A 15,959-nucleotide genomic window follows, 5' to 3' on the forward strand; every position below is an offset into this window, starting at 1 on the left:
GGGGCTTTGGTTCTATGGGGTGGGGTTATGAAGGGGGTTGGGGTTTAGTGCATACTTATTCAATTATGACATTTAGAATGTCCTGGCAGTACACACATAGGGCAGTATAATATATCCCACCACCCTGCTTGGCAGCACACACATAGGGCAGTATATAATCTATTCCCCCCCAGCACACACATAGGGAAGCATATAATTTATCTCCCCCCCAGCACACACATAGGGCAGCATAGCATTTATCTCCCCCCCCCCAGTAATAGACAGCCCTCCCCAGTAATAAGCAGCCTCCCCCCAGTAATTAGCTGCCCCCCCAGTAATTAGCAGCCCCCCCAGTAATTAGCAGCCCCTCCCCCTGTAATAAGTAGCCCCCCCCCAAGTAATAGGCAGGCCCTCCACCAGTAATAAGCAGCCCCCCCAGTAATAGGCCTCCCCCCCTGTAATTGGCATCCCCCCAGTAATAAGCAGCCCCCCCAGTAGTAAGCAGCCCTCCCAGTAATAAGCAGCCCTCCCAGTAATAAGCAGCCCCCCCAGTGATAAGCAGCCACCCCCCGTAATAAGCAGCCCCCAGTAGTAAGCAGCCGCCCCAGTAATAAGCAGCCCCCCCCCCCCAGTTGTAAGCATCCCCCCAGTAGTAAGCAGCCCCCCAGTAGTAAGCAGCCCCCCCAGTAGTAAGCAGCCCCCCCAGTTGTAAGCAGCCCCCCCAGTAACAGGCAGCCCCCCCAGTAACAGGCAGCCCCCCCCCAGTAACAAGCAGCCCCCTCCCCAGGTTGTAATCAGCCCCCCCCCCAGTAACAGGCAGTCCCCACAGTAATAAGCAGCCCCCCTCAGTAGTAAGCAGCTCCCCCAGTTGTAAGCCGCCCCCCCCCAGTAACAGGCAGCCCCCCCAGTTGTAAGCAGGCCCCCCAGTAACAGGCAGCCCCCACCCCTCAGTAATAGGCCGTCCCCCCCAGTAATAACCAGCCCCCTCCAGTAATTAGAAGCCCCCCAGTAGTAAACAGCCCCCCCAGAAATAAACAGCCCCCCCCAACCCATATACTTACCTCCTCCCTGCTGTCAGCGTCGCTCTCTCTCTGCTTGCCCTGACGTAAGTGTGCAGCCTGGCACACTTCATCCCTGAGTCCTCTCCTGCGGAACTAATGAGCAGGGGACTCGGGGAGGAGGATCCTGGCTGCACACTGACGTCAGTGTGCGCCGGGATCAGCGCGATTACCAGCTGGGAGCTGCGGCGCCCCCGCTGGTAATTGCCTCAGTGGTCAGCGGTGTCGGCACGCCGCGGGCCACATAACACGAGGCAACAGGCCGGATTCGGCCCACGGGCCTTGTGTTTAGAAGAAAAGAAGAAAAGTTCCGGCGGTGCCGCAGACCGACGCTAACCACCTAACGGCCCGGTCCGCGGACCGGTGGTTGGGGACCCTTGTTCTATTCCGCTTAGGTGTAGCTACAATCTCTCAGAACCAGAGTTAAAGACTCTTTGGAAAAATTTGGATGAAAATCTAAAGAAGGGCTTCATCCGGCTTCTTCCTTCCCGCTGGAAGCTCCCATTTTCTTTGTTGAAGAGAAAGATTCTACTCTTTGACCGTTCATTGATTACGGGGAACGTAACAAGATTACTGTCAAGAATCGCTATCCTCTTCCGTTAATCCCAGAACTGTTGGAGAGGTTTCAGGCAGCCAGGGTCTTTACTAAACTGGATCTCAAAGGAGCATATAATCTGGTACGAATCTACCCCAGAGATGAATAGAACATTGCTTTCAGAACAAGATATGGACACTTCGAATCTCTATTGATGCCGTTCGGTCTCTGTAATGCTTCCACTTCCAGCACTTTATCAATTACGTATTTTGAGACTTGTACAAGAAGGCTTGTGGCAGCATAAATTGGTGCAAAAAATCTTCAAAATTTATTCCTCCATATCAAAAAAATCCTATGTTTCGACCATAGCATAGGTCTTTGTCAAGCATAAAGTGTTACCATCGACATCCACAGTATTTATAACAAGACATACAAATAAGTATGTCAATCACATTAGAGCTAAAACACATGTGATGAATCCTCACAATTACACAGCTGTAAACACACATACAAAATGTTTAAAACATATCTCAAAACAGTTTAGAAGGTATGCCTTCATGTGTGTCTCGTCCACATGCCATCTCCGTGAGTCATCCACCGGCGTCTTACATCCTTTCAATGTGCTGGATAACCAACAATGCATAGCGTCGCTTGGGTCCACTGTGCATGTGCATTTTCAAGTCCCTTCCTGGTTGGGTTCAATAGAGTTCTGCTGGTAACCCTGCTCCTCTCTATTGGTATTTTGAGACCTGTTGAATCCACTTGTAGTGGCATATCTCAACGACATCCTCATCTTCTCTGACAATTTGGAGGAACATTGCAGGCCCATTCAGGTGGTCTTGGAACAACTCCAAAAGAATAACCTCTACATCAAGTTAGAGAAGTGTGAGTTTGAACAGACCCAAATGAATTTCTTGGGATACATTACCTCTCCAAACGTCTTAAGCATGGATCCCAACAAGATTAAAGCCATCCTGGACTGGCCCATTCCAAGAAATTTGAAGGAAGTATAGTGCCTGATTGGTTTAGCGAACTTCTACAGAACATTTATCAAGGACTTCTCAAAAGTCATCTCTCCCATCACCTCCCTCACAAAGAAAGTGCACACGTTTTCCTGGTCCCCGGAGACACAAGTCACTTTGGAGAAACTAAAGACTCTGTTTACTTCAGCACCAGTACTGATCCACCCAAGACCAGAAGTGCCTTTTGTTGTGTAGGTGGATGCCTCCAACTCCACTGTGGGAGCTATCCTATCACAACGAGTCAGAGATAAGATGCAACTACATCCTTGTGCATCTCTGTCCTACACCTTCTCTCCCATGAAGAAAAACTATGATGTCAGGTACAAGGAACTTCTAGCCATCAAGCTGGCTTCCAGCGAATTGAGACACCTCTTGGAAGGAGCCAATCATTCAGTAACGGTTCTTACTGACCACCAAAATTTAGAATTTCTTCATAATGCCAAGAAGTTATCTGGGAAACAAATATGATGGGCCCTGTTCTTCTCCAGGTTCAACTTTGTTGTGTCCTACCGCCCCAGTTTCTGAAATGGCAAGGCAGATGCATTCTCCAGGATATTTTTAGAGCCTGAAAAGTAGTTAAATACAGACCATACAATTCTCCCCCCCCCCCCCCCCCCACACACAATTTTTTTTAGGTATCCTGCCTTCTGAAGACTTCCTAAAAAAGCTTAAAGGGGTTGTCCCGCGCCGAAACGTTTTTTTTTTTTTTTCCAATAGCCCCCCCGTTCGGCACGAGACAAACCCGATGCAGGGGCTTAAAAAAAAAACCGCACAGTACTTACCCGAATCCCCGCGCTCCGGTGACTTCTTACTTACCTTGTGAAGATGGCCGCCGGGATCTTCACCCTCGGTGGACCGCAGGGCTTCTGTGCGGTCCATTGCCGATTCCAGCCTCCTGATTGGCTGGAATCGGCACATGTGATGGGGCGGAGCTACGAGGGCAGCTCTCCAGCACGAGCAGCCCCATTCAAAACGGAGAAGACCGGACTGCGCAAGCGCATCTAATCGGGCGATTAGACGCTGAAAATTAGACGGCACCATGGAGACGGGGACGCTAGCAACGGAACAGGTAAGTGAATAACTTCTGTTTGGCTCATATTTAATGCACGATGTATATTACAAAGTGCATTAATATGGCCATACAGAAGTGTATACCCCCACTTGCTTTCGCGGGACAACCCCTTTAAGGGAGGCTACAAAAGTGATACTTTCCTGAGTCATCCTTCTAAGGATGTAAAGCTCTTTTCCAAGAATGGACTTTTAGAGGCAAGAACACTAACTATACGTTTCTGAGGCTGGTCGACTCAAAGTTCTTAAACTGGTCTACGATTACAAGCTGGCCAGTAACCTTGGGATCACAAAGATTCTGTTACTCCTGCTTTGTTCCTTCTGGTGGCCCAACTGCAGAACAAGACACCACGAGCTTGCCCTCTGCGTTTCCTATAATCTCTGCCAATCCCATCCAGGCTTTGGGGATCTATATCGATGGACTTTATAGTGGACCTGCCCCCCTCAAAAGCAACGACTACCATCCTGGTTGTTGTGGACCGACTTACGAAGATGGCTCACTTTGCCCCCATAGAAAAGATTCCCATCACCGAGCACACCAAGGAGTTGATGATCTGGGAGGTTTTCAGACTGCATGGATTACCAGGTGAAGTAGTTTTGGACAGGGAGGTTCAATTCCCATCTAAGTTCTGGAAGGGTTTTTGCATGGCTCTGGGCATCATTATTAACTTGTCTTCTGCTTTTCACCCCCAGTCCAATGGTCAGACCGAGAGAATGAATCAGAGTTTGGAACAATATCTCTGATGTTTTATTTCACCATCTCCAGGACGACTGGGTGAAGTATCTATCAACAGCACAGTTTACGAATAATAATGCTCAGCATAATTCTACCGCCCAGAGACCATTCTATGTCAACTACAGGACGCACCCGTTTTTCATTCCTGGCCTTCCTGCCAACACTCCCGTTCCGATGGTCAACCACACATTGGCACAAACTCAAAAGGAATTAAAAGAGGCCTTGTGGGAAGCTCAGGAGGCCTACACAGAAGTGGCAGACTGACATCGTCAAGCGGCTCTCCCTTTCTGGGTTGGAGAGAAGGTATGGTTATCCACCAGAAATCTGAAAATCCAAATACCTTCTCCCAAACTTGGGCAAAGGTTTATTTCCAATTACAGCGAAGGTCGGCCAGGCGGATTTCCACTTGAAGCTCCTGGGCAGCCTAAAAATTCACCCAATCTTCCTTGTATCCCTACTGAAGCCATTCCAAGAGAATACCTTCCCTTGAGTCAGCAACTGCCTCCCCCTCCTGTGCAGGTTTGGGGGCATTATGAGTACATCGTAGAAAGGATCTTGGACTCCCGAACATACAAGGTAAAACTGTAGTACCTGGTGCAGTGGCGGAGATATGGGCCGAAGAAAAACCCGTGGGAGCCAAAAGGGAACATGCATACACCGAGACTACCATCGAAGGTACCTAGGAAAGCTAGCCTCTGGGATGTGCAGGGGGGCTACTGTCAGGACTTGAGTCGGGAACCCCCTGTACTTCCAGCAGCAGCCCTTCTTATTGAGGCCTCAGCTCTTTGGACAGTTCCCTTGCATATCTGTTGCCTTGATCCCAGATCCTGTTAACTCAGCCCATGTCCTAGCTCTGCTCTTGATTAGACTTCCTATAAAAGCCTGGCCCTGCCACTGCACAGTTTCATCCAGCTCCACATTGCCTGCTTCTCCGCTATTTCTGCAAAATCTCCTAATATTGACTTCTGGCTTCCTCTCTGACTAAGTTACCCGCCGCATCCATTTATATTGCAAACCAAGACTTCCCAATGATGATTTCTGGCTTCCACTCTGACACACAATTTCCCCATTGCTGCTCCTTGCTGGGTAGAATGCCCCCTGAGGCCTCCCCTGTGGTTAGTCTATTCCCCAACCTACCAAATGTCTTACCTGCTGGACAGGCCTCTTCATTACCAGAATCTACAGGACTATATACCACACCACTCATCCAGCAGAGGCTTATGTTGCGCCCAAGATGGCTGCCAACTTTCACCTGAATCTTCTGCGCTGCTGTAGGTCTCTGAGGTTAGCGCCTACTACCTCCTGCCTAACAAACCCGCAGTTTCATTTGTTGCATCAACCACTTATGTACAATTGCCCAGTGCCTCCATGTATCCTTGTGATTACTAGGCTATTACAATTTTACAGGATCGTGCACTACACCACACCACTAGTTCACCAGAGGGCAATGCTGTACCCAAGATGGCTGCCAATTTTCACCTGAATCTTCCGTGTTGCTGTGGGTCTCTGTGATGTTAGCCAATCCTCCGTAACTTGTCTCCTTGGCTTTTCTCGGTGACACTTTGGAGGGCTTATTGTGCTTTCCTATCATCTCCCTGAACCCACTGGTACTGATGTCAGCATACAACAACATTTTCCACAGCTCCCACTATACGTCATAACCAGTTTAGAACAAAGGCTGTAAATATATTGAACTTGGTCTCCGGCTTTAAACTCGTCCGACAGCAAAAATATGGCACGGCATTAAAGTTCCTGCAATGGAACAGGAGCAGGTTGGGTGCTCGGTTGTCGAGGCCACCAAGAATCTGGTTGAGAACGGCTTTCAACAGCTTCTGCCTTAAATTTGCAGGATACATAACGTTCAATGAGCCACATGCAGAAAATAGAGGAATGAGTTTCCTCCATTGGACTCGGCAATCAGTCCCCATCATGGTAGATCTGCCAGTGACTGTTGACACACTATTTTTTCCTGTAACTACAGCTCCTATGGAAGCCCCAGCTACTGTAGAAAACTGTCAAGTTAAAAAAAAAAAAGAAATACAGCGTGAATGTCCCACGGATGTCTTATATGATGTCATGGAGGACACAGATGTTAATAAATAGTTACAAAAATAAATTAAAAATTACAGAATACAATACAAATACACAACTGTATGTAGACAACGACCCACCTCCGACACCAACCTAAAGTGTTGGCACATCTGTGCTGTAATCTGAGACTATATAAATTATATACCAAAACATCTGAAACAAAGCAGAAAAATGCAGCACTGTTTACACTGTTTACCTTTACAATTACCAAGAAAATTGCCAGAGGCAGGAGAATATCCTGATGGTTATAACCTCCCAAAGACTAAATAATAAATTGTATACTTTATTAATATATATGCGCTCAAAAAAGGACAAAGACACGTTAAAATAAAGAAGTAGGTGGCTGAACTAGATCTTGACTATGTCGATAGAGGAACTAAATGTATGTTAGCTAGGCAAGCTGAAAGGGCAATCATTTATATCCACTATCATATTCACACAGCATACAGTCAGGGAAACAATATAACTGTAGACAGCCAATACTGGGATGCACAGGGTGTTAGTTGATAGAGGTGCAGCCAAAATATAAGATTCAGTACATTGCTATGCTAATGTGTCTTAATCACAGTTGTAAGAAATTTGTTAGAAAAAAAACCTATTTGGACTCATTGGTGAAAAATACAAGGAGATTATTTCACCACTGGCCCAAGGAATCTGTTGGTGATCCAGGTAAAAATTTCTAGATGCTCTTTATTTTCAAATAAGATGATAACAGCAGGTACAGAACGCGTTTTGGCGTAAACATACGCCTTTATCAAGCATATAATAACATGATGGGTAATAGGTGACGTGATGACATCTCCCTTATATCGCACGAGGTCACATGCCCTCTTTCAATAAACTTTATCAAAAAAACATGTATAAGGAGAGATACCATTCCAAAATAGCATAAAGAAGGTATAAAATCACTAGACTGTCTAGTAACTACAAGCCTAAATCCCGAGTGGAACACATTTGCATTCCAAATTGCAGACATGTTTGGTCTGCTAGTCATGTTTGACGCTGGGGTGACATCATCCCGGCCAACGGGGATTCCGGCAGATGGGGAACTGACTTGTGAAACATTTCAGGTGAACCCCTGAACAACTTATACTAAAAAATTCTTTTGACCATCATGTTATTATATGCTTGACAAAGGCGTATGTTTACGCCGAAACGCGTTGCATTTGGAACCTGTTGTTATCATCTTATTTGAAAATGAAGAGCATATAGAAACTTTTACCTGGATCACCAACAGATTCCTTGGGCTAGAGGGAGTGGGTTCTTTCTTAACTTGAGTTTGAGGAGATTCCCTCCCCCCTTTTCCAAGTAGGTGGCATTATAATTTCCTTGTATTTTTTACCGCATGAGCGCAAAAATGTTTTTTTTCTTACAAATTTCTTATATTTTCACTCCTATCTTTTACAATTTTGGGGGGCTTACGTTTCTTTTGCTGCTCTCCACACTCATGCATTTTCTGTGGATTTAAAAGAACACCCTGTCAAAATTATGACTATATCATTAGACTATTACAGTCATCTACTGCATTACATCGAGGCGTTGTCCTTCTCCCACTTTAATTACAGTTGTGACATTGGCTAGAAATGTCAGAGAGATCTCTGGATATTCATATAGCATATGAGCTGCTGTGCTGGTATGCTGCACTGCTGTGTTATCCAGTAAACTGCTATGCTGATTGTGCATTGAACACAGTTGTGATAGAGATTAGCCATGTCACAGTGGTCTCTAGTACACACATACAGCATGCAGTGTTTTGGGAAATGGTGTGACTTTTGGCAGTCAGAGAAGTCTCTATTAAACCACAAAGGGACTGCCTAGATGTATGGCTATCTATAAACATATATTGTATAGTGGAGCCATCTTTAAATCCAATCTAAAAAACATATAACACATGCCCTGGGAGGGCAAGTGTTATATGTTTATGGCTCCACTATACAATATATGGTTATAGATAGCAATATTGAACCTGGGTTAACTGAAAATCCGAAACTAAAAACCTCAAAACAATGCACCAGACTCATCTCCACCCCTCGCACCCTTCTTAAAATGATTCTTGCTTCCCTTTCACACTGGTCTGTTTTTGACCATTTTAACCAAATCTCCAAACGGCCATCTGCCATTGTCACATCAGATCCCAATAATCCCCTCCTACTTTTGCACTAGGGGCAACCAACTCCCTAATCCAGAAAGCCTTGAAAAAGGCCAATGACAAAGCCAACTAAAATAAAACCACTTCTGGACCATTATAACAAACTTTCTCCACTGCCCTACCCAGCTGCCCCAACAACACGAAAATAAATTGGTCTCGTTTATTCTTCAACTTCCTACCCTTCCTAAAACCTTTAAGGGCCTGTTTAACCATGAAGGTTTTTGTCACCTCCTGTAGCCCCCGGAATCTGAAACCAAAGGCCAACGCCGTCAACTCACGGTTAACCTTTGCCGCAGACCAACCTCCCTCAGAAGCTTCTCCCAATAAGCTTCTCACAATAATGCCCGGTCCTCAACTCGTCTGAACTTACATCCCCTATGCTTTCTACCCATTGCTACCACTCACGACACGCTGCCTCATATGCTGTCCATGTACCCATCACCAGTAACCCTTGAATCAGGTGACCCACCACATGTCAACGAGCCTCCAAAGTTGCAGAGGGGATTGTCTCCCTTCCAATTCCGCTTCCGGCACCTGCAATCGGCAAACTATCCCACTGAAAGTGAGTCAGCAATATCATTCTCAACACCAGGAACATGTCTCGCCAGCACCCACGCATTTAATGACAAACATGACAACACCAAGTGGCGCAAAAAAAATCTATCACTGGAGGACAATGAGCGGTCATTGAATTAATGGCTTGTAGCACGCCCATGTTGTCACAGTAAATATTTACCTTCTTGTTCCTGAATCAATCTCCCCATATCGTCACTGCCACCACAATCGGAAAAAGCTCCAACACTGCCAAATTTTTTACCAACCCAGCCTCGGTGGGCCAAGCAGCCGCGCAACACTTACTTCTGAAAAACGCCCTGATTTCTGTGCTTCCAGCTACATACATAAAAAGCTTGCACTCAACATAGCCCACCCCTCGGACATAAACATGGACCTCCCATTGTATTTTTTGAGAAATATGAGCCATACTTCCAAATCAGCCTTCAATCCCCTCATGACCCTGATAAAATAATGTGCCGATTTCACACCAGCTGTAGCCTGAGCCAATTTTCGACAGAAAATGCGGTCCATGGGCATAATTCTGCACGCAAAGTTTAATTTCCCCAACTAAGATTGCAAATTCCGAAGGGAAATTTTTCTGATAGCTTACGTCTTCTCAAGGTCCTGTTTTAGCGATTCTAATTTATTTTGAGGCAACCGGTATTCCATTTCTTCCGAATCAATAGTGATATCTAAAAAACTCAGGCATGTCGCTGACCCTTGAGTTTTTTCAGGGGTCAATGGAACAACAAAATGTCTGGCCACTCATTGCACCGTAGTTAACAAAGAGACGCAAATGGATGAATTAGCCGTGCTAAGGGATAAAAAATCATCTAAATAGTGGATAACCGACTAAACTCCTGCTATATCGCAAATTACCCATTCTGTAAATGAACTAAAAGTCTCAAAATACGTACAAGAAATAGAACAGACCATTGGCAAACACCTGTTCATAAAAGTCGAACCATTCAAATAACATCCCAACAAGCAACTACTGTCAGTATGAATTGGCAGCAAACAAAAAGTTGATTCATTGCTGTTTTTTGCCAACATCACTCTGGCCCGTAAATATGCACCCATTTCACTGCCACGTTGAATGACATATAAACCACCAAACGAAGATCAGGGTCTATACCATCGTTCACTGATTAACCTTTTGAGTACGACAAATAGTGAATCAGACAAAACTTATTCAGCTCTTTTTTGGGTACCACTCCAAGGCGGGATCGCTTCACAGAAGGATAATGAAGAACCCACCATTCAACCTTAACTAACCTCCTTTTGCAATTTTTTTCCTCACTACGCCGATCTCAAAAAGGGAACATGGTGCACTGAATGACAGATATGAAAACCTTCCGTAAAACCCTTAAGCAACATCTGCACTTTTTCCTGATTTGGGTATCTATTTATATAAGGGAACATCCTTTGAAGATTAACCAGCATCGTCCCTTTTTCCACTACCCCCACCTCCCTTTCCTAAAGCAACGGGACGAACCATGCGACGTACCATTGCACACCAAGCAGATGTACTTGAATCTATATGTAGATCCAAATTTGCATTTCTCACCTTTTGAACTACCAACATACTCCCGTCTTCTTACCTCCCAACTGTCCCATTTGTTTTCCAACCTCACTATGGTGATGCGTACATCGGCGCGGGCCTAGCCGGTATCCATATGTGATGGCTATGTGGGCGGTGATGGGTCCCGTGCATGCCTGATGGATGCGTCAGACTCCAGAGCATTGTGACGTCTCGCGATATCCCGGCAGCTCACGTGCATGCGCATTGAATAGGATCAGACACTGGTGATTTAGATATGAAGGAGATGACGGAGGTGTGATATGAGTTACCTTTTATGTATGTAATTAAGTTATTATACACAGTTGTGTGTTCTATGCACTCATTGGTTGATGTCTATGTTAGGTGTTATTTATACCATGTATTATCACATTGGCTGGTTATGCTTGACAAAGACCGGTAGCAGACTGATCGAAACATTGCAGCCAATTCTCATGACGGAGGAATAAAGTTTGTTACACTTTTTATTGCATCTGAGTACTGCCTCTGCATTATACTCTCGTTTTCCAACCCCAGTATGGCTACTAGAGCCAGCGGAACCCTGAAAGGAATGCACATAACGATCTGTCGCCATCACCTTCAGCCATAGCCCAATTTCCTTATCATTCCACCTAATGTTAGGCATAACTGCTTTCTGCTGCCGAAATTGCTTGCCATACCGGAGCCACGTCTGGCCCCTATATGTACGATACGCCTCACCTATTGCATTCAAATAACAAAACAACCCCGAACAATTCTCCAGCGCTTTTTCCCCGATAATGCTGGCCAAAATTGCAAAAGCCTGCAACCAATTATAAAAATTCTACAGAATCAAACACCAAGATTTTTTTTCTTCCTCCTCCTTTTTTGTATCCGTCCTTTTTCCATATTGAATTTTTCCAAAGGAAGAAGGCAAAAAAGCTTCACATAATCATCACGCCATATTTTTTTTCACTTCCTTCTTTAAATGCACCTTCAACAGTCCCTGAAAGCACACGTAAACCTCCCCTTTTACCTTGTCATCTAAACAAATCGTATCTCAGTCCTTCTCAGTTTGTATCGCTACCATCACCCGTGAAGTCCCCGAAGTGGTTGTCACCCACTGACTCCCCAGTACAGTCCTCCCATCCTGTAAATTAGCTGACATCCCTGGAGACAACCAGGCCGCAACTGGCGATGGATAAACCTGTCGCCCAAGCCCCATCCCTTGTTCGCATCGGGTCAATAACTCACGCATATTACCCAAAAACAATTGCAAATTCCCCTCACGATGCCCAACCATATCTCCTTCCTTGGTAACCCCCTAACTGTACCACTATCTTCTTCCCTAGCATGATTAGCATTAATAGTGTTCGACAAACGCAACATGAAATTTTGCTTACCCTGCTGCATGGGAGCTGTGAGCCTACTAGCCGTCCACAGCTGATCCAGCCAACCCACGTCATTCCTTGACGTTTCTGTTGTATATTCCTCCCACCACCACTGAACATTCCCGACTTGACCAGGGCCACTTTGTTGCCCGTCCATCTGCGGCACGAACATCACTGACCTTTTGACCACTCTCCCTCACCTCCTCTTCCTCTACTCCGATTACCGATGCACTTAGCCGAGCTCACTGTAGCCCTAGGCGGTACTTCTGGCCCTTTACTTTTCTAATCTCTGTCCCAACTGTGTTTACTGCACAATCAACATAGCAGTGTACTGGATAACATAGAATAACAGCATACTAGCATAGCAGCTCATATGCTATGTGAATATACAGAGATCTTTCACCTGAGTATTGCATGCTGTCTTAATATGATACTGGATATAAATGATTGCTCTTTCAGCTTGCCTAGCTAACATACGCTTAGTTCCTCTATGGACATAGTCAAGATCTAGTTCAGCCACCTAGTCCTTTATTTAAAAGTTCTTTGTTCTTTTTTGAGCGCATATATATTAATAAAGTATACAATTTATTATTTTGTATTTGGGAGGGTATAACCATCAGGCTATTCTCTTGCCTCTGGCAATTTTCTTGGTAATTGTTTGATTAGCCAAGTATACCCTAAAGCTGCATCCGGTACTGGTGTATCTTGACGCCACCGGAAAGTAGGGGTGTGGCAGGCCTCACATAGAGGGATGGCAGTGTCACACCCCTACCTCCGGATTGGTTGTCATTCAGTGTGCTGTGCTGTCCCCCCGCAGCAGTGTCACTCACCAGCCGGCTGCCTCATCTGCTCTACCTCTGGCCGCCAGATACCTGTCCCTCCCTGCATTCTCCAGCCGTAGGCACTCCCACAGTCCCAGCTGTCATCTCTGCCGGGCTGACAGCAGTGTGACCAGCTCCTGCTGTCCACGCCGCTTGCTTCCCCGCGACTTCCCTCAGTGGTGGTGCTGCTCTCTCTTCCTTGACACAGCAGCCGGTGGTGTGCTCCTCAATCTGGTTGCATGTCCGTGCCGGCCATTGGGGGAGTGCAACACTGACTGCAGAGCCGGCACGGCCACTGAACAGCCGCCTTCACAGAGCACTTCACACTGAAAGTGCACCAGGGAGCGCAAATTGTCCACAGCTGCCGGCCTGATGTGGATCAGACTCTCCCTGCCGCTGTGCCAAGAAGCTCTGCGGAATACTGCCTGCAGCAGGGATCAGAACGTTTGGACAGCAGGCGCAGATTCCATCATAACGGCCACAGCACACGTACACCTTTGGCCTCCTGGGACAGCGCCCTGAAGATCCACACTTTGATCTCCAGTGAGCCGGATGAGCCAGCAGAGGCACAGGGGACATGCAACACGCTGCTAAAGGACCTTCAAGGACCTGGGAGAATCCCGCCAATCGGGAGCTAGGGGTGTGACGGGGGCGTTCCTGCATCCAAGCCCTGTTAAACCCCTAGCTTCTGGTGGCGTCAAGATACACCAGTACTGCTGCCTCCTTCCCCTAACAACAATGGCCCTGCAGACTCCAGTGCTACTTTTCTTCTTGTTGTACAACCAACACCCATTTACCTGCACCAGCTCCTGTTACATACAGGGTCCAGCAGTACCATTTTGTCATGTGGACCGTCTCCACTGCTCAATGTCAGTGGATGGCGTCATATTTTGTTGAGACTATCTGGTGGGGAATGCCTATTGGACAGTATTGGTGCCAAGCTCCTAAAAATAATTGAAAAATCCTAATTGTATAATTGCTTGACCTGTAATACTTTATAACTTACACCAGAGGTATATCACCACCTATTCCATAACTGCACCACATACCATACCAAGTGAGCAGCCTGAATTTGAGCCATGTACATTAATTATTGTAAATTTATACATTCAGCAGCTATTTATACTGGATATACATTACTATAAAGACCTTATGGATGTACTATTAGATCTTCACTCACCTTGTATATAGAGGGGGCCGGTGCTCTTCTCTGCTGCTCTTCCTAAACTGGGATGCTCCACTCTGAAGATAAACTCTGCTCCTTGGTCCTCGCTGACTGATGGAGTGAACATTATACATCCTCTATATATAAATGTGTTGTCCTTCTGGCGCTCTGCTGTAAGGTCTGAAATCCTGTATTTATCACCATGAACCAGCGGGAACAGATCCTGACGGTCCTTCTCCTTCTTCAGCCACCTCACACTCAGCACATCGGGGAACACGTTGGACACCTCACACTTCAGGATGGCTGCGATCCCCGCAAGAAGGTTGGGAACAGGAATCTCTCGCAATTCTGGCCTCCATGGAAAATCTAAAAGGAACACAATAAAGGAAGAGAATGTTATACAATGTGTTATAGCTAAACACGGGTCCACGAAAAGTCTTCCACCAAGGCTGTTCCAGACCCGCGTATTGTCACACACCCATCATACGGATATGTATTTACGGTCATTGCTTTTATTTTCTATTGAGTTAATATGGATCTGTATTTGCCCAAGAGAAAATACCAATGAATACAAATAAGGAGGCAAATACAGACAAAAACAGGTCAGGCTGCATTAACACAGCTGTGGCAAATATGGCCGTGTGAATAAGTAGATTTACATTAACTCCATATCATTGATCACACAAGGACCAAATATACTTATCAAAAAGTGGCCTAACTCTTACTAACAGTGGAGTCCATGACATTCCCAACTGCTGCATCTATTTACAAGTCTTACATCCAGAGCAGCGGCCATGCATGAAATAAAGCACAAATCATTAGTGAAATCCTGTGTAATTATCACTGATCACTACAGACGAGGCTCGTTACACCTTTACCTTTATCCCCAGCAGACATCTGCCTCCACTCCCAGCCGTCCATGGACTCATGCTTCCAGGAGACCTTCACCCAGGACTGCGGGCCTTTGAAGAAGCTTCCAGGAAGTTTATACTCGCTGTGTACGCTGTAAGTGCCGTCAGCATTTTTAACTGTTTTATCCAATATCGGGTTTTCTTTATCGTTCCATCTTATCTGGATATCAGCAGGATAAAATTCCTCTATGTCCAAAGTACACAGGACATCACCCGAATTAGTCAGGGACAGTTTTATAGGGCTCCGCACTTTGGGCTTTGCTGCAAAACAATGCAAAACTACAAGTCAGATGTCTACTTCCATAATATGTATTAATAGGAATATCTGTATTTAGACACGAGATATCGCTGTAAGGAGGAATTCAATTATTAGGAGGGAGAAGATTTTTAAATATGGGGTGGAGGTGACAGGAGGAGGTAAATACAGTGTAATGCTGACTCTCTGGGGGATGATGGGCATACAGATAGTAAGAACCTCTCCATCCATCGCCTTCGGTGGTCTATGCATAGATTTCCTCTTTCTCACTTTGGTTCTTCTTTCACATGAGCGCATATCGACCTCCGTTTTCACGGCCAAGCTGATACGCGCTATGTTGGGGGAGAAAAAGCTGGAGAACGGGTGCACAAATCAAACGTTTGTGCACCCATTCAGATGGCCTGGTGAGCCCGGCGATCTCACCAGGCCATCTCCCATTTCCCCTCCCTTCCCATCGCAGGCTCACCTTTCTTCCTTCCCGCTCGTTCTGTGCAATGGGAGGGGGTGGAGCTAAGCACTCATCTGCCCCGCCTCCTCCTATTGACGGCTATGGACAAGGGGCGAGGAGAGGGCAGGTGCTTAACTCTGCCCCGTCCTGACCCCTCCCATTGCACAAAACGAGCGGGGAACAAGAGAGGTGAGCCTGCACAGGGGGAGGAGAACAGAGAGAGGGAGTTTAGCAGCC

The sequence above is a fragment of the Eleutherodactylus coqui genome, chromosome 8 (assembly GCF_035609145.1).
Source record: "Eleutherodactylus coqui strain aEleCoq1 chromosome 8, aEleCoq1.hap1, whole genome shotgun sequence".
Classification (NCBI taxonomy): Eukaryota; Metazoa; Chordata; class Amphibia; order Anura; family Eleutherodactylidae; genus Eleutherodactylus; species Eleutherodactylus coqui.